Genomic DNA, 20,817 nt, shown 5'->3' on the forward strand with positions numbered 1-20,817 from the left:
CCCCAATGGGAGAAGCCGAAAGAAAGTTTAGTTGATTCGGATTGTCTAAAACACTAAGTGGTGGACAGTAACTGGGATAAATGTAATTTGTTACTGTACTTAGGTAGCTCTTTTACATATCTGTACTTTACTGAAGTATTTAGTTGAAACTTTTATTTTAACTTCACCACATTTCAGTCCTTTTTATTTATGTGTGGACAAAAACGAATCTGGTCAAGCACACAGCAAGCCACCAATCAGGATCGAGCATGCACTCTGTTTTAAACTTGCTTTCATTACTACTTGGTGGTATCTACTTATCACCTACTGTACATACAGTTCAGCATCAGTTCAATAGCAAATAGAACATTTTGCAAGAAAAACATGATGGAGGAAACTCCTGACTTGCCACAACACACGTGGCCTTATTTGTGCATTTTTTTTTTGAAGTAGTTGAAAAGAAGGTTTTGGGCTCATGATTATTGTAATAGATATCAATCAGTGTTTGACTCAATAATATCATTTTATTAATAGATTGTTGTGCTGAGAGTAACATTAGAGTCTTTTCACATAAACTGAGTTAAAGCAAAAGTTAAATGACAAAAATTATAATAACATTATAGCCATATTAAGTCATAGTACTTTGGATACTTAAGTACATTTGAATGCAAATACTTTGTACTTTTACGCAAGTGAAAGTTTAAAGGCAGCATTTTTACTTTTACTGGAGTCATCTTTTGTATCTCTTTTCTAACTTAAGTACAGGTGGCCCCCGAGTTACGATATAGAGAGAGGGACCGGAAAAGTGTTCGTAACTCGATTACCGTATTTTTCGGACTATAAGCCGCTACTTTTTTCCCACGTTTTGAACTCTGCGGCTTAAACAACGAAGCGGCTAATTTATGATTTTTCCCGGTTTCACAAACTTCAAGCCATAAAACTGAACCCCATAACATTAGACCAATGAAATTTCCGATCGGAAACGAATAAACGCACCTCACCTGTGTTCTGAGCTGCACGGCTTCGGGAGAAAAAATGTTTTTTTTTAAACGCAGGACGATGCCGAAAGAAAAACTCCCGAGAGAAATAGTTGTGAAAGGAAGGAGGAAGACAGTGAACAATGACTTTCTTGGTCGGCTACTGTTTAGATACAAGCCGTTGTAACGTGTTGAGTCTGGGTGAAGGGAGCGCTCGCTAACTCCAGTTGTAACAGAAATCATATAAGCACAGACAGGTTTCCAAAACTCGTGCTTTTTTATTTTTCTTGGCAACAGCGTTACGGGTTAGTCAAAGAAACTTAGAAATGAGCATCAGAAAATAATAAGGACATATTCCTCGGTCTCCACACATGCAGTAATACCAGAAAAATGGCTAGCTATGGCAGGCTATTCCCAAAATGCAGCTCTGCTCTTAAAGGAGCCACAACATATTTCACCCGTTACACCGTGTAACAGACACTGTCTTTTGTTAAAGCATGTGTAAAGTTCATTAGTTTCAATGTAGACACCTGCGGCTTATAGACAGGTGCGTTTTTATGTTCAAAAGAAAAATATTAGTAAAATTCAGTGGGTGCGGCTTATATTATTAGATATTATATGCGCTTTATAGTACGGAAATTACGGTATCCATAGGTCGAGAAGATTGAGACTTACGCATCTATGTTTGCGGCGTTGTAAAATCTGGATAGCGTGCACAGATTTTTAAAGTTTTTTAAAATATATTTTGATTTTCTTTGCATTCTTTGCAAGTCGGGCAATCGTAGGTCAGGGGCTGACTGTACATGGTTTGTGCACTTTGTCCACCACTGGAGATAATCTACTAATATCTCTTGCTATTTCTTTTTTGTTGTTGTTGGGTTGCCAGTGTTTTTTTCCTTCACAGGAAAATAAACAAAACAAACAGTTGATAAAATAAATTTTTCATAATGCAAATCGATGTTTACTGTATGTGTGTGTCCTTCTTGCGATGGGAAAGATGGTCAATGCTGGAGTTCCAGCGGGATAACCTGTGTGTGTGTGTGTGTGTGTGTGTTGTGTGTGTGTGTCATGTCTTAAAGAGATCTCAAATGAACAGGGCATATGAGTGTGATTGCGACTAATGTTGACTTCCTAATTACACTCGTGGGTCTTTTTACAAAACGCCTCAGGCCAGCCTGTCTGTGTAAACAAGCATCCCATCAGCACCAAGCAATATCTCTTTCCAAAAAAAAAAAAAAAGTAAATAAGTAAAAATAATGATGGATTAAAAAAGAAAAACAACATCAAACGCATCTTGCAGCAGCATCTGGCTACTTGTTCAATGGCGTTCTGACCTCTGGCTGTCTCACAGCCACTCCTAAGGGCGCACACAAACGCTGCTTATTTCTGTCATTACAGGGCTATAGAGCTTAGTTATACATGACGTGATATTAATTATAGTTGGTAAACAATAGCAGTTATGGAGATGATTGCACGCAATCTGCTTCACCCGTTTGGCGTCCGCTATTCTCACAAGCGATTAAGAGCCGCAACCAGGACAGATGTTCAAGATGAGTTCATTGGCATGTTTAATTAATTGCACTTGAGATAATTATTCAATCATTGCTTTGATTACTTTTAGCCGCTTCCCAGATTACGCACTAAACGGCTGCTTGCTGTCAGTAGGACGGAAAATGGGATTCAGTATTTGCAGTCGGATATAAAAAAAAATGATACACAAGCGGAGTAGGCCTGGCAGTGACTGCTAATCAGGTTTGCCTTCATTTTAATCAGCTTGAAGTCTGATTGTGGTATTTATTGCACGACCACCTGTTGTTTGACGTCTAGCTCCAAAATCGTCTCATTTGTTGCAGCAGACTGGTAATATGCCTGTTTATACAATGTATTACAGCCGTTGTTAAAAGTTACAGGTACAGTACAGACAGCTTATTATAAATAGCGACGATTCGTTTATTTTGAACGAGTTTTTAATGTGACTCAAGACTGAGTCGTCTCGAAGAGAGAGTTGTTCATTTTCCACGGGACGTGCATGAGCAAATCATCACAAAATCTCTGGGAAACAGAATTGAGTAGTTTACTTCTAAACTGTTCCAGTCCGGGTCATTCGTTCTTTTATCACGTGACTCCCATAAATGCTATGCAGTGCATTATACAAGAAACAGAAATGAGTAGTTTAACTTATGAGTCCTTTAGTCCGAGTTGTTCGTTCTTTTGTCACGTGACTCCTATATACGCTATACAGTTTATATATTTATATATAGTGCAACCTCGATACTCGCGGGGGTTACGTTCTATGACCCCTCGCAAGCAACAAAAAATGGTCAGGTTTTGACTCTTCTCCTTTTGATGGGTCCTTTTGTAAGGGGAATTGTACATTGTACAAATTTGTGATTTACTTGTCATAAATGTTTTATTTACTACTATAACTAAAGAATACTATAATAAAACAGTTTTTCAAACATTTTAATGTAATTGATTAGTACAAACTCTATTTTAAAATGTAACTCCATACTTTCTAGCCACTCACGACTTCTCGCAAACTATCAGGTATTTTGCGAGATACTCTTCCAATTGAAAAGTAGCGAACTGTCAAGGTCGCGAGTGTCAAGGTCGCGGGTATCAAGGTTTCACGGTATACATAAAATAGGTAGCTTTAGTCAAAGTTTGTGTATGGAAAAATGTTGGGGGATCTGCTTATTGAAAGTGTACAATTTGATTTGATTTCTGATCATAAGAACAAAATGAACATAATGACTCAAAAAAAAAAAAAAAATTGAGCATGTGCTCTAAAGTCTTCCTTAGTTTGGCTCTATAAACTTTAGCTTTGTTTAATGCTATACAAATACTGTAGAAAATACAACAAAACATGTTTATTTATGCATATTTATTTTACTTCTTGTTTACATCTATATTATACTGTTTACCCAATGAATGATAGTAACTATCAATACATACACAATAATAATTTTTAATAGGTTGTTCAAAAAGTACTTGAGTGTGTTGCAAATCATGGGCCATCTGATATATAAGACTGGGTCAAATTACATTCAGGATATTTTGGTGTCTGGCTCCTTTTTTATGAAGAAACTTTTTGATGGTTTATATTTTTTATTTCGTTAATAATTTCTTGGATAGACCTAAAGACAAGGATGTTCAAAACTATTTAATATAATAGAACATTCAAGCTTTATTTATCGATTTTGCAACATTTACAGGACAAAGGACTTACATTTGGATGCATGTCCGCTGGTGTCACTCACCGCCTTGCTGCTTTTCTTTGTTTTCTGTTTGTATGGAAGAATTGAATAGAAATGCTGAAGCAGCTGACAATATATTAGCAAAATGTATTTTTTAATGGTATTGCAAAATATAATGTAGAATAAACATGCATAAGAAATAAAACACGTTTACCTTTCTGAAAATATAAAAACTGCAAAAACGTGATTTTCTCTGACACGTTTTCTTCAGGTTTGTAGACGTTCCAGTGTCAGGATTGTTCCTGAAAAGCATCTGCACCTCCGTCATAAGTTTTACGCTGTCTTTGTCAAACACCTGATTTTCATCAATGAAAACATTCCAATAAATTTTCTCAATCAGGTTCACCCCATTTTCAGAGCTTCAGTGCACAAAGTATGTACTCAAGCAATTATCTGGTCATGTGACATATCAGGAGAAGCAACCCAGTCGTTAAAGTTCGCCAGCAGTTTTAGCAGAATACAAATAGCCGTGTTTGTGCTGTTCTCAGTCCGGCATCGGACCTGTTACTTTCATTCTCATCACAAAGACTGTGTGTCTGCAAGAAAAAGACAAGGCTGCAAATCTTTACCACCGACTGTCTTGACAACGGATAGAGCGAAGGCATGCGTTACCCAAACATCTCTAGCAATAAAGGCCTCCATGAAGTCAAACGGAGTCCCGGTTTTTGACAGCACCTCTTTGTAGATCCTCTCAATGACTAATCGAGGAAACTGCTTACAGATGTTTTTACCATCAGCTATACATAGTTGAGGCACCATGAATAAAATTTAAAGGATAGATTCTACCATTTGCTTGTGCATAGTCGCTAACATCAGTGTTCTGGCAAGGTTTGTGCTGCATGCCTGCTGTGCTCTTAGTAAAAGTGTGTGAACACAGTGGTGCACAGCAAAAGGAGAAATTGTAGCAGGCGTGGAGTTAATGTGATGTAAAATTCTTATTGATTCAATCTCTTGGCATTGAGAAGTTGAGAAGTCTCCATTTCTACTCCTCTGTTGTGTTGTCACAAAAGCCAGTTCACTTTCAGCCTGCAGACAAACATATTATGTTTAGTTGGCCTATTTTTGAAATATACAAATAAACTTTACATATATAATATAACACACACACACACACACACACACACACATATATATATATATATATATATATATATATATATATATATATATATATATATATATATATATACATTTTAAGTGGATATGCCACGGACGCTCAAGGGCCGACATGCATATATGCAGGTAAGGGCCTATTGTTACTGGGGGGTATAAAAGAGAACTGGGCATATGGATCTGCTTGCCACCCCTGATGAGTGGATATGTGGTATTGTGGCGAAAATAATACTAGGTAATACTAAGCAAAAAAAAAAAAAAAAAAAAAAAGATTTTCCTCCTTTTATCCCCCCATTTCCCGGGGGTATTTAACAACAGGAGTGGTATCTGTGTGATCTGCTCCGCACCCCGGACGACTGGATATGCCATATGTGCATGTCGGACCCTCGAGGGCCGAGATATGACGCACATGTTTAATTCCCCATTCATTTTTTTATAGGAAAAATATTTGCCCTTTTTGGTCATGTGACCGAAAAAAGGCTGGGGCAAATCCTAAAAAAAATTATAGCACATATAGCACATATTATAGTTCCCCCGAACAGACTGCACGATTTGAGGTATCATTCGTGGTGCTGGGGCAAAAACTGCAGGACGAGTTATGCTTTAATTATGTTGTGTTTTGTTTAGTTATGCTTTTGTTTTGAGAGCTTTTGTCTGGAGGAATTTGCAACATTGGAATAGTGATGCTTTTCAACCACCAATAAAAAATGCACTCAGTGGGAGAATAAACAAACTTGCGGTCTGCCAATTAATACATTCCTGAGGAAACTCAGATTGCAACTGTGTTCCGCACATAAAAAGGATTGTAATCGGTACATGTGTGAACCTGATCGAAAGCTGTATAATATACAATATTGTGAACTATAGCTAATCTCTTTAGTCCTATTTGTTTATATTTGTTTGTTTTTTTCAGTTCAGGTGCAAGATTATAAAGTATAAAATACAATTTAAAATATGAGCCTAAAACATTTTAACACTTTGTCCATGTTTCACGTGAGAAATAAACATGTCCTTACAATATAGAAGCACAATTTACAGTGTCAAGACAAGAAATGACAAATGCTTCTGAATTCATTAGCAAAATCAAACACATCCATTTGGGGCCCTGACACTCAGCAGACTGAAAGAGAGATCACCACTGTGCACCTCAACGCTCACCTATGCCACGCCGTGTGACTCACGGAACCTATTACATCACAGGATGTTCAAAGTGGCTTCCACTGCAGGTTTCTACTGCAGATAACTAAAGTATACAGTGTACACAGGGCCAAACAATTCCACTTTTACTGACCTTCATGTCATTTTGTTGCACTCTAATGTACAGAGAACACTTTTTTGTATCCTCCAGCACACCTGCACACCAGCGGGCACTGTTTTCTGCCTACAGTACCACACATTGACCAGTGATGAAGTCTGCTGTATGCAAGATAATTAATTTCAGGACTCTTCAGCCTGTCCATGAGTTTAGTTTTCAATCGTTGTGAGAGACAGATTCAATTAGAAGCACTTTGGATGCTCAGGGACACCCCCTATCTCACCTTCAAGCATTAACCTGTCCTGTCTTGCTCTCAATCTTCCACCTCACTTCTTCTTAATCCATCCTGTCTTCCTCTCCATCTGTTTCTCTCCTCTCTGCAATTGTTCAGCCTTCTCCTTGTTCCATCTGGTCCCTCCTTTCATCCTTTCCTTCACGATTTCTATCCTTATCCCCTTCTATAAGATTCCGCAGACTTTTGCTAGTATTATGTACTATATTTTAGTAATCTGGCTGCATCACTGCTCTCATACACACGCGTCTAAGTAAATATTATTAACGATTAGCATAAGTCTAAAGTAAAACCTAGCCCTGCTTTCTTTTGGTAAATATGTGACACGTCTCATTAAAGCGGTCCCACAGCTTTCCGAGCTCTGCTCTTTAGACTGTGAGCTAACGCTAAAAGCACTAACGTCAGAAAGAGCTGAGGCAAGCATGTACAGCTGCCAGGGTTAGCACTCTCCTTCTCTTTCTCAAAGTTAACACACACACACACACACACAGGAGCTTTTTGACTCAAGTTATTAAACCTAGCACAGATGCTAGCCCTCATCGCTCTAGCCGTTTATCTCCAGGGGACAAAGAACGCGCATTTGCGATCGACTAAATAGCTTCACATTATTATTCAGGACTTTATAATTATCTTCCAGAGTGACAGCATGCTCAGGCCTCATATTCATCTCACCAGTTATGAGTCACGCTTATTAAATGGAATTATAGTTTATAATGGCTTGGTCAATAGGGGTGATTCAGCCCATACATCACTGTCAGCATCAGAGCTTTTGGCTCGAACTGCATCGTGCAGCGAAAAGCCGTGTGTGGATTCCAGACCATGCGCCAGCATCTGTGTTTCTGTATTTACTGTCTAAAGTCTAAAAGCACTCGGTTTTATTGAAAGTGAGCTCTCATTATTGATCAGCGGGGCCGATTGTGTTTTCACACACCTCTTTCTGGACGCTAAATCAGGCTGACGATGTTCATTTAGCACAAACTTGGCTCTGTCTTCCGTTTCGCTGAAAACTTGTGCGGTTTTACTCCATTTTAGTCCAGGAGATGGAGCTGGATCTGATACAACAGTTCCCTGTAAAGGTGCACATATCCAGAGCTTTACTTTTACAATGCAGGCATACACGTACAGCTAGCACATCGGTTCACTTTAAACATGGCTTCAATGTGTCTCAGAAGAACAAGAAGTACTGGCCGTAGGTTATGTACAGGAAAAAGTATCGAGTGGTTTACTTCTCGACTTTTTTAATCTGAGTCGTTCCTTTCTTTTCATCGCGTGACTCCCATATACGCAGTTATATACACATATATAAATTATTGGAGGTAAAGTCAAAGTGCTTGTATGTAGAAGTGTGGGGATGCTTATTAAAAATCTAACATTTGATTCATTTCTGATCAAAGGAAGTAAATGAATTGAATGATTTAAAAATAAAGAAATTAATAAATCATTTATTTTGATGAACGAGATTCAAAGAACTAAGTCAGTAAAATGATCCGATCTTCCCATCACTACTGCACACGTGCTGAGGGGTATTATGGGTGCCCACCAATTTACAAGCAGCTTATTCAAATTATAACCGTAATCATATATTACGTTGCAATAAAAATATTAAAAATTAATGTACAGGGAACAGAACCTTCTGGAAAAATAAGGTTTTTTTTTTTTTCCTATTTCAAACATAATACAGATATATAAACTCATCAGGGTTTGTTTTATATAACAGTGTAGAATAATCCAAATGTATTGTAGTATTTGGGACACAACCGTAGTTTGTTTATTTATTTGCAGACACAGTGTCACATGCTGCTGTACTTCCTGCTCTATTTACACTGGTATTGCATTAGGAGTATGATGTATGTTATGTGCACTGGCGAATAAGCAATGCCAAATGTATTGGGGGAATAAACCACAAAACGCATGGATTAGTTTTTCCGTAACAGGTTATAATATTTTGTTCACAATTGTTTTCAAGTTGTTGTTTTAACTGATGGTTATTAAAAGTGTACAAAGTTACTATTCTGGTGAAAATGAACTTTTAAGGGCGCGAACAGTAAGAGATTTCCCGTTTAAATCAACCTTAGTGTAAATTACTGAAAAATCGCATTCATTTTCTTGTTATTCAGGTCCATTCAGGCTATTACGCATTGCTCAAATGCTTTACTTTACTGTCGCTGTACTGAAGCACCTTGCTGTGGTAATCCAGCTCATGCAGCACTTTATCAAGCATAACAACATATGGTTAAATAGCAGTGCATTACTGCCTCAGACAGCAGAAACAGGAAATGAATTGCATTCAGTAAATGAAAATTAGCTACCGAGACTTGATGTACAGTACATTAGTCACTCTTTTAAGTAAATGACCGAGCTTTCATCTAAGGTTTATTCTATTACTGGATTTTAATAAATGTAAGTGAATAGCTGTCCAGAACCGTCTAGAAATGTGAACTGTACTTTAGCATGAAGAGTAAACTCGTTCACAGTAATTTAAGGTGAATTAATTTCCACCACACAGCCCAGAGCGACACTTTTAATTACACACAGAGGTTCTGTTAGTGTAATAAACCAGTGTATCAGGGTGTAGTTATTAGTGTGTGTGGGTGTTCATTCATATTTGATTGTGGCGCTTGGGCCGATCCAGTCAAAAGAATACCAGGTCAGAAATTAAAATTTTCTTAATGCACACATTGTATTTCCTCTTAAATCTAAACACATTCAAATAAACATCACAGTCTTGATTTTCACAGTTGTGGTTGTCGATTATCAAAACGTATCTGTGTTGCAAGATCAAAGCTCGTGTTATGGTAAATGCATCGGCCGAACATCGTGAGTCATTAAAACTGCGCTCACGTGCTGTGGTAAAAAAAAAAAGGGCAAATAAATAAATAAAACACAAAATGTTGATGCATTGATCATTAATGTTTTTTACAGCTGTTTAGTGGCTGGTGGTTTTGGAGAAAATTGGACCAGGATATTTCAACAAAATTCCATGTTGCCCGAAAAGATGAAATAACGGGTCGAATATGCCTCCAGAATTATGGTTTGCACTGACCACATAAATGTATTATTATTTTTAATAATGTTTCGCAGTGACCGAATCCAGTACTCTAAGAAAAGAAAAGAAAAAAAAAAAAAAATATATATATATATATATATATATATATATATATATATATATATATATATATATATATATATATATATATATATAAATATATATATATACATACACACGCGTGTGTGTGTGTGTGTGTGTGTGTGTGTGTGTGTGTGTGTGTGTAAGATGCAGTAAAAGCTTTTGTTAACCATACCACTAGGAAATGCAAAGCTAGAAATACAGAACCTTGAGCTTAATTTGCTCTCAGAAGGATGACCTTCCTTTCGTTGCTTCTGATTACATTACATAAGAACATAGACCATCATAGACAACCGTACACTCACGTCAAAAATTTCTTTACACACTTAGAAACTCTGTCTCACCTTCACTTCGCTCAGTTAAATTGGTTCTCACATTGTGTGCATGAACACAAGAAATAAAAGGCAAAGCGCCCTGAGTTTATATACAAGAGCATATTAACTCAGTGTGATTTGCCTTTTATTTCTTGTGTTCATGCTTGTTGTTGTCTTATGCTATTGTATTTACTTACTTCTTTTTTTTGTTGTTTCTAGTTATTTTCTAGGGGTTATTTTTATTCGCCAATGCCGATATTGAGAAAGCAATCTGGTCGATTGGCCATTATGAGTCCGATATAATACATGCAACTACAATAAATGAGAGACATGCAGAAAATTGGTGAAACTAAATGACTATTTATTGTCCATAATATTCATACAATTTTCAATACAATTCATATGGTTCATCCGTCTCCATACCCCCCTGTCCTCTACATCTGCCTCTTTTAACCCAACTACCTGCGTGTCTTCCCTCACCACATCCATAGTCCTCCTCCTTGGTCTTTCTCTTTTCCTCCTTCCTGGTGGCTCCATCCTCAGCATTCTCCTACCAATATAACTCATGTCCCTCCTATGCACATGTCCAAACCATCTCAATCTCGCCTCCCTCACCTTGTCTCCAAAACGTCCTACATGGGCTGTCCCTCTAATAAACTCATTTCTAATCCTGTCCATCCTCGTCACTCCCAACGAAAACCTCAACATCTTCAGCTCTGCTACCTCCAGCTCCACCTCCTGTCTTTTACTCAATGCCACTAATCCATACAACATCGCAGGTCTCACCACAGTCCTATACACTTTCCCTTTCACTCTCACAGATACTCTTCTATCACAAATCACTCCTGCTATCACTCTTCTCCACCCACTCCACCCTGCCTGCACTCTTTTCTTCACTTCTCTAACACACTCTCCATTAATTTGCAATGTTGACCCCAGGTACCTGAACTCCTCCACCTTCTCCACCTCTTCTTCCTGCAACCGCACCACTCCACTGCCCTCTCTTTCATTCACACACATGTACTCTGTCTTACTCCTACTGACTTTCATCCACCTCTCCAGGTTCTTCTCAACCTGTTCCCTACTCTCACCACAAATCACAATATCAATTAAAACTGCTTTTTAATGCATGTTAAAGAAAACATTTACAGTATAATTAATGACCAAATACAATACTTAGTTACCAACAAATCTCATATAGTTTACAAAGCGTATTTATTTCTGTTTTGTTTTGCTTGTCTGTTTTGTCCTAAAAATAATACGAGCCTGCAGGTGTATATTTGCATGCTTGGTTAGCAGCATATAGCTTAGCATCATATCAGACCGGGACATATGAAAAGATATACTACACACAATATTACACCAGTCCTAGACATTCAAATACAGCAGATATTACTGAATAAACATATGAAGGAATTTAATCGTTACATACCGTACTGTTCTCTCTCAATCTCATGACTCAGCGTCTTGTTTAAAAGTAATCTAGAACAATATCTGAGGAAGAGCCAGTCACGAAATTTTGATTGTTTGTGAGGGAAGCGTTTGAATTTTTCTTTGAATTCATGTATATCGCATGTGTGTCCTTCACTGGATTCACCGCTGGTCGTGGATCAGACATCTCACCAGGGCCAGTAGCAGCAGTGAACAGGGGTGTGCTAAGCTCAAACTCAGTTTGCTTCTTGCCCTCCTAATCAAAGTTTGAGTTTATTATTTCAGCCAATAGGAAAAGCCAACGAGCAATGATCAGCCAATGAACAATGATCAGTCTGTAACAGTCTCACCTAAACCCCTGCATCTGCATCACAAGATAGTTTTTCACCTTAATAGTACCTCATAGTGATTGAAAACCAAAATAATTTTAGTGACTTGGCACTTTGAATCTCGTTCATTTAGTGCAATTTGTTCCTTTGATGAGAAAAAAATGTGTTACATTAGTCTACATACACAAACTTTGACTATAGTTCCAATAATGTAAATATATACAAATGCAGCCAAGGACAAATTATGATTAAAAAAAATGAGTCCAGTTCGTTTTAGTCTTTTGTCACATGACTCCCATAATTATTATAACAATTATATCAAGATTCAGAACATAAAGGCCTGATCTATTGCATTGTGTAGTATTGCAGTAGATTTGGGCCAAGGACTCATTAGATGAAATATCCAATTCTGTTTTCTGTACATAACCCACGGAGATTTTGCAATGCTAAGGTCATGTGAGTCCAGTAGAAAATAAACGAATCACTCTTTGAGACGACTCGTTCTACTGAATCACATAAAAGACTCGTTCAGAATGAACTTTCAGATCAAGACGCTTACAAGACTTTAGCTCCATACTGGCTTTGTTTTTGTTTTTGTTTTTGAAAGTGTGTCTACTCAGTTTGTGGATGTTGTGCAGCATCTCACAAATTCTTGTTTAACAAACTGCTGTTACAACTTCACGTGTGTCATTTTTTAAAGCCTATAAGCAATCCGAGTGCTGCATGTGTCTCTAGTGATGCTGCTGCTAGCACATTAGAGGCTACAGCTAATTTCAGTTTATCCTCCACAAGCACTGCTCTTTCCTCAACAAGTTCCCCAAAGCAGACCTATAGCTGCTTCAGCCCCAGTACAGGCGGTTAGCGAGTTACTCAAATCGTGTTGTAGACCGCTCATCTAATCCTTCCTGGTACCACACACGACCAGGGCTGGAGTTCAGTAAATCATTACAAGGTGCAAACCTTTCAAAGATCGCCGTACGTTTGTCAGCGATAAACCCGGTCATGGTTGCTCCCTGATGATGAAGTGAAGCAGGCTGGCCCCAGATGGTTCAGGCATACTGGCAAATCTTTCTTTGGCCAAATTTTTCCAGGCATTGCTTAAACACTGGGAGGAGCGTATCAATGTAGAAAGGGAGTTTGTAGAAAAATAATGCAGTTTCCACTCATCAAAATCTATTTTAAGTCCTTGGTTTGATCTTGAACGCCCCTCGTATAAATAAGCAAGATGTCAGACCGATTGCTTTATATGGTATGGCTATTCAGAATGTACTGTTTCTTGTTTTGTATTTCTTTGTCGATTTTTTGTTGAATTTTTTTAAACATCTTAACAATCCAGGCTTTAGTCGTTTGTTCTATCACGTCTATTATCATCTATGCTGTTGTATTCGTAAACCATGTGAGCGTCTCCAGCCTGCTCCCCTGCCTGATTTTTGGCTCGTATCATTTTTTTTTTCACTGCAGCCATTTTTTCCCAGAGCCGCCAGTGTCAACGCAATTATCCTAATTAGCACTAATTCAACATGGCTCGAGCCGTTTTTGCTAGCGGAGCAGAATGAGAGCCCTAACGAGAACACTCAAAAGAGGAGGGCCCTCTGCCCGATGCCTCCTCTGGGCACACGGTAACTGTTCCCATGGAGATCGGCTTTCGGAAGCGACACGGTGAGGGGAGGGGTTAGCTTAGGTGTGTAGCTGGAAAAATACAAAAATAAAAACAGCACCGGAATTAGGACGAGACTGCAATCTGACAGAAGCAAAGCGCTTCACAGTGGGTGGGGCTGGGTTATTTTAGGCAGCAATCAAAACGTTTTTTTTTTTTTGCAAATTATGAATAAATACATGAAGAGCCTAAAACTGAGGCTACAAAAAAAAAAAACTTTTTAAAGAACAAACTTTCAGGCCAAAAATCCTAATCTGCTCATGTAGCCGAGACACACTGTCGCTCCCTGAAACTCTATTACCTTAAGCTGCTTAATCTCGATCTTCCGAGTGTTCAGACGTAGATCTTATTGGAGGGCAAATGGATGACATGCGGTCTTTACACTTTTGGGGGGATTTGACGATGTAATTTCCAGCTGAGAGAAAAAGCGAGAGAGAGAGAAAGAGAAAGAGAGAGAGATGTTATCATTAATTCTAAATTTGCACATTTTTGTGGTTTGATGATTACAATGTTACAGCCCAGCCGACTGTGTAATCTGCTGCACGCACTATAGGCAGTGATGGCTGTGCCGAAATTCTCTACAAAAAGGTCAGATGCAGTGTGTATTTGATGCCATTGTTATTATTGGCGGTGAAGGATAACGAATATTGGATTGGGCCGGGGCTAATCTTAAACCCCGGATCCGATTGAGCTTTTATATTGTCAGTGCGTTCTCCGGTGCGGAATCAAAGGCCACGTTTTTTGATGAATCTACAACCATGGCGTTTCTGCTCTCCCCTGATGGATATACTCTGCGTTTCAGGATTTGAAGTGCACAGATGATTCTCTCCTCTTGTTTTTTTTCAGACTTCTTTTTCCTCTGTTTGCCCCCTGCCCTTTCCCATTTCCCTTTCTGCTGTCTGACACATGCTGACAGAAAACAAATGGTTCACTTTTTCGCCTCCTTCCATTTTTCTTTTTTTCTTCCCATAGACACGCACTCACACCACATGCATGCATTTTTCAGTTCAGGGTTCACTGATTTGTAGCTGTCAGTGTAGTCAGCAGACTGAATAGTGACCATCTTACCTGCCGAGGTAGATACAGATACGACCCCACGTCTGCTGGATATCCTGCTATGCCTTTTTTTTGCTCCAGGGCTGCATTTCGATTGATGGAATGAGACACGTCCTGACGTATTCTTTTCTTCACCTGGGTCAAAATAACGCTTCAGGGCTGCAAACCTAATGAGCGCTGTGGAGAGGCAGGAGGGGGCGGATTCTGATGTGTTTTAGCCTGAGGTTGGCATGGAGCTTATGTGTCAAACGGTGTCCTCTGCGTACTTTTGGCGCAGGTTGCATGTTCACACCGAAACAACATGTCGGGTAATAATGAAAGGTGCCATGTTTTTTTCCCCACTCAGCCCAATCTGAGACAGTGCTATGACTTGAAATCTTCAAAAACCACGTATTTATTTATTTTTTAATTGGCAGCTGTTCATGCAGAGGCTGTTATGGCTCATTAAATTGATTTGAACATGTGAACATGTGGTTTAAGTCACATGAACATCGAATCCGTTTTCCAACACACGAATTTGGAATGCTAGAACCGTTCATTCTCCAAAGATCTAAAATGCATGTTTACCCTAGCCTATTCTGCTTTCTTTCTGTGTTTGGTCTACTAGACTTTGTCTTTTCACACATAAATTTTCTAATTAACAATCGTTTTCTTAATCTTTAATTTGCTTCAGGTCTCAGGGGAGAAAATGTTCCATTGACCTTCACAGCTGCAACCTCAAGGTAAAAAAAAACAAATCTTTATCCTTGCTTTACTTCTCTTTTCCACTGGCTCAAACGTGTGGTGTCGGTGTGGATCATTTGTAAGGTTTATGTCCTGATTGTATTTGTCATTCAGAGTAATCCAGGTGTTTGTGGCCACGTAATCAAGATCTGCACATAAAATACTAAATACTAAAACACTTTCCCTGACTTTAAACACATGGCTGTACTTTAAATAAATGTAAAAAAAATATTTCACAGTTCTCCCATATGGCTTTAAAAAAAAAAAAACAACAAAAAGCATTAGCTTGGGATTGGTATTAGCGATTTGAGGATTGTATGGTTGTTATACGTTTGGTTACTACATGTTAAACCAGTAGTCTCAGCTGTCTAGTAGCTGTTGTTAGTGGTGGATGTCTGTGGGCCTCTGAGATCACTTTATTATAAGAAATATGTTGTAAAAAAATATGGCTGTAAATATGAGGAAGCAAATACGAACTTGCTAATTTAGATGTTAAAGTGCTAGTTCACTGGGTGCTAGCTAGCCATCTCTAAATATGCATTCTTATGAATAAGGGATGATAAGATTCACCAGTTCGCATCAGTAGATTGGCATAAAAGTGAAAAATGCGATGCATCGATTTGAAAAGTGTGCATCCGATACAAGTTGGCATTTATATTGCGATGCATCGTTTTGAGCATATTTGCACCCTTAAAAACCGAATTATTTATACATAGGGAGTGAAATTTATTTATACACAGTTCTGTTACAGCAGCAAAGAAAAAGAAATGCAAATATATAAAAGAATAGAAACCTAATATAGTATACAGTATATACACAACACAATGTATAAATACAAAAGAAGAAAAAAAGAGACCACGAGTAAGTAATCACGCTAACAAACATATTGCACACAGGTAATATTGCACGGTTAAAAAATGTCTGTTATTGAACATGTTGTTTAAAATACTTTGTTATTGTTATTATTGCAGTTAAACAGTAATAACAGTGTGTATTTTAATGACTGGTTCACTGGGAGCAGCTTTGATTGTAAAGTCTAATAGCAGCAGGGAGAAAAGACCGCCTGTATCGTTCCTTTTGACACTTAGAATGTAACAGTGTGTCACTAGAGGAGCTGCTCAACGATGAAACTGTTTTATCCAGGGGGTGAGAGTCGTTCTGCAGCAATGATGATAATTTAGCTACCACCCTCCTTTCTCCCACCTCCTGTACAGTGTCCAGGGGAATCCCCAGGTCTTCCTGATCAGATTGTCCAGTCACTTCCTTTCTGCAGTAGAGATGCTGCTGCACCAGTAGACCACACCATGGCTGAGGCCACCACAGAGTCAAGCTTATAATTGATGCACTACAATTTTAAATAAGATCCGGAGATAATACGGCGAGAACAGTGCTGCCTGATTTGAAAGTGTGGGGAAAGAACGTTCTGCGCGGGAGTTAGTGATAGTGTAGAAAGCGAGAGATGAGATGAGATGTACGAGTTTCACTTGCCGATGTTTAACGAATTAAGGGTGTGACCCCCGAGCTTCTTGTCGGTGTCTTAAATAAAGTGGGAAATAGAAAGATCGCCAGAACAAAGCCAAGAACTCCTGAACACAAGTGTAATTAGATCAGTAAAGCTAGCATATAACACCACGCGCGTTACATGCATATATAATTATTAGCATGCACTATTTATTTACTTTTGAAAAAGTGATCTATAACTTGTGGCCTATATTTTATATGTAGATTGATTTCAACTCGCTGTTTCTCAAGAGCGTTCTCTTAGCCGTTATAGTTTTTCCGCCGCACCGTATCACATTGAATCACGTTGTGTTGAATCAAATTACAATCGGATCTGTAACTGCTCCATACGTATCTGTAATGCATCGTATCTCTCTCAGTTACGGAGATGCCCATTACTATTATACATAATACAAGGCATGTCCTGAGAGAAGGAAGTAGGGATGGAAGTAGAGATGTTTCCTGAACATCCGCTTCGGTGGAAACATGTTGTACACATATACAGTCAGGGTACACATACAAAATTGGGAAATCGTATTTCTTGGGGACCCTATAAAGGTTAGGGGTTTAGATACAGTACTTTCTCGATTAGGTGCAAGGTGAAGTTGACTGTGAAGAGGGAAAAATGTTTTTGTGTTTTAAACCCAGTCCTCTATACTACACTTATATGCAACAGCATATATTAATAAAACTGTGGGTTTTATAATAACCCCTGATGCCTGGGTAAAGTGCAAGAGCTTTATTACAGATAAGGGTCAGTACAGCAGAGTTGGTGACTCACGGTTGTCAGAAATTTTTTTCGTTGATGGAAAAGATGCTAAAAACTAAACAAAAAAAGCATAAGCATTAAAACAGAGAAAGAGAACTGAGCTTTTGTTTAAATATCCTGAAACACTGACCTTTCATGTTTTCTTTCACACGATGAAATCCGTCTTCATTTTTACAATCTCTCACTTGGCTTTGGAAAATCAGGATGGAATAACAGGCAAACGTCACCGAAAGCTCGAAATTTGTATTTCATAAGGTTTCCTTCAACAGCTAAAACACACACACACACACACACACACACACACACACACACACACACACACACACACCGTCCCTCTACCTTTTTTCCCGTGTCTTTCTCTTTCACTCTTTTGGCATCTAAATGTTATCCGCCCACATTTACTCCACGGCACCCTATTGACAGATGACCCTGTCTCTCACACACACACACACACACACACACACACACACACACACACAAACACATGCTTCGACACAATGGCGCAAGCGGGCTTATTTAGAGTTTACATCAGAGCTACGTTATTATGAAAGATGGCTATTTACGTGTCTCCTTTTTAGCGAGGTCGTTTGGGCGGATGAAAAAGGCGCTTTTTGGGATTACGATTCCTCATGCACGCTCCAAATCACGCTGCAAATTCAATGTGAAATTGGCCTACAGTGCGCTGAATACTGTCAGCCTCTGATGCACAGGGCTCACAGTGAAAGGGGTCATTTATATGGATTAGTTAATGTGCTTTTAGAGAGCGAGAGAGAGACCCTGTGGACATATAAATAAGGTTCCTTTTCAGTTTGATCACTGGCCTGTTTTCTCTCTGTTATTCTTCTCATTTCACATTCTTTTATTGCCAGCTATTCCCAAATAAGACCACGACGCAACTGTCCACAAGTTCTTAAATATCGAATGTATGGCTTTATGTTTGATGAAGTAATTAATGAAAAATCTGACAGATAGAGAAGCAGGAAGACAGATATATTGTAGGGTATTGCTGTTTAGAGACAGAGCACTAGTACAGGGATCACTCTTCACGATACAGAACAGGTTTATGGGGACATAACTTACATTTATCTGTTTTCTGAAACCTCAGGAGTGTCATGGGAATAACCAGTGGTGGACGAAGTACACAAACCATGTATTTGAGTAAAAGTAAAAGTGCTCCCTTTAAACTTTTATTTGAGTAACAGTACAAAAATATTCGCTTTCAAACGTACTTAAGTATCCAAATTACTATGATTTATTATGGCTATAATGTTTCTATTGTCATTGGTGTCACAAAACATTTGCTCTTTATAAGAAAAGACTCGAATGTTACTCTTAACACACCAGTCTACTAATAGAATGATATTCATGAGTCAAACACTAATTGATTTCTATTAAAAGACACCACCAAGCGCCAACAAAACAATTTTAAAACAGAGCCCTGCGAGCTCGACACTGATCACTGGATTGCTGTGTGTTTGACCAGTTACGTTTTTATCCACTCTTTAGTAAAAAGGAATTTCGAATTTCGACCAATTTCGCAAAGTGTATTAAGGTTTGAATTTAAAGTCTTTCTAAATACTTCAGTAAAGTACAGATAAGCGAAAAAACTACTTAAGTACAATGACGAATTACATTTACTTCATTACTGTCCACTACTGAGTATAGCATGCAGGGTTTACAGAGCAGACAACCTGCATGAGACCTTCAGATCTACAGTCTCATTCTTCATTCGGTGTTGTAGACGAGATACAGATTGTATGGATGTTTTGAGGCAATTATTGTTGGCAGATTCGAAATTGGTAGGTTTAACGATTAAGATGATCGGCATGTCGCGAGTACAAATTAGATTCAACTTTATTAGATTAGATTCAACTTTACTGTCATTACACTCGTAGAAGTACAAGGCAACGAAATGCAGTTTGGGTCTAACCAGAGTGCAATATCAGCAAGTGCAGGATATACAGTGTTTTCATGATTTACATAAGTTAAATCCCAGCACCACCAAAGTTCCACTGCTGCGCTCTTGAGCAGGACCTTTAACTCTAATTGTAACTGTATAATTGTAAGTCATTCTGGAAAAGGGCATCTGCTATATGGTTTAAATGTAAATGGATTGGTGTGGACGTATTTGAGACACACCTTATATTACTTTTTTGGTCAAATTCAGTTGATTGATCACAGTAATTATTACCAATATAAAGTTCCAGGTCACCAAAGTGTTTATTTGGATGTAAAAAGTAAGTGTTAATGCCTCTGACATTTCATGTTATAATCAGGAAGTAAAGTTATTTAAGGGTAAAACATTCTGGATTCTAAATTGGTATATTGTGGTGAAATGAATAAAAAAAGATAAGCTGTGGATCAAGGTGCCTTATTTCAGACAAATGTGACATCACCGATTGTTTAGCCAGTTTAGAGGTTGAATGATCATTTGCACTACAAATGTTTGTATCGACGAACTCCTACTATGGTTTTATTCTCGTCAATAAAACCTCGAACCTTCCACGAAATCTCCGTACATGTAGGCAGAGAGATATTTTTGTCAAATTGTAAAATTGTCCTCCCAGAACTTTTTCAAACGAAGAGTTTATGTTTGTGACCTCCTGCAGAAATGTGTGCGCAGGCGTTCTCTCCGAATTCTTCGCTCCAGCTTTTTGGATTATTATTATTTTTTATTTTTTTTGCAGAGGCACCGAATAGTGAAGGAAGGCAGTCTGGCAGAGTTTGAGCACTTGACATGAGCTTAAGACGAGACTGGCAGCCATTAGTGTCAGAAAGAGCCTCTCTCGGCAGAAAGATGTTAGCGCTGGCCTTGCTAATCCACCCCCAGCTACTGCCAGTTTAACACACCAAGGCTCTGTAATACCACGATTTACACACTTCAATTTACCCTGGCATCCAACAGCCGAGAGCTACGACTTGCTGAAATACTCTCACTTTTTTTCTCTTTCTCTCTCTCTCTCTCTCTCTCTCTCTCTCTCTCTCTCTCTCTCTCTCTCTCCCTCTTTTACTTGTCTACACACACACACACACTTTTG

The 20,817-nt window shown here is 38.5% G+C and overlaps 1 protein-coding gene across 33 annotated transcripts in view; it reads left to right on the forward strand.

Annotated features, from left to right (window-relative positions):
* LOC124381468 (receptor-type tyrosine-protein phosphatase delta-like) overlaps positions 1-20,817 on the forward strand; it is a 434,510-nt gene that overhangs the window by 180,670 nt on the left and 233,023 nt on the right. For all 33 annotated transcript variants that reach the window (XM_046843111.1, XM_046843117.1, XM_046843118.1 and 30 more), the window contains one exon: positions 15,461-15,509. The gene's annotated coding sequence lies outside the window, so the exon portion shown is untranslated. The remainder of the gene's footprint in view (positions 1-15,460; positions 15,510-20,817) is intronic.

This window comes from Silurus meridionalis, chromosome 28, assembly GCF_014805685.1.
Source record: "Silurus meridionalis isolate SWU-2019-XX chromosome 28, ASM1480568v1, whole genome shotgun sequence".
In the NCBI taxonomy this organism is placed as follows: Eukaryota; Metazoa; Chordata; class Actinopteri; order Siluriformes; family Siluridae; genus Silurus; species Silurus meridionalis.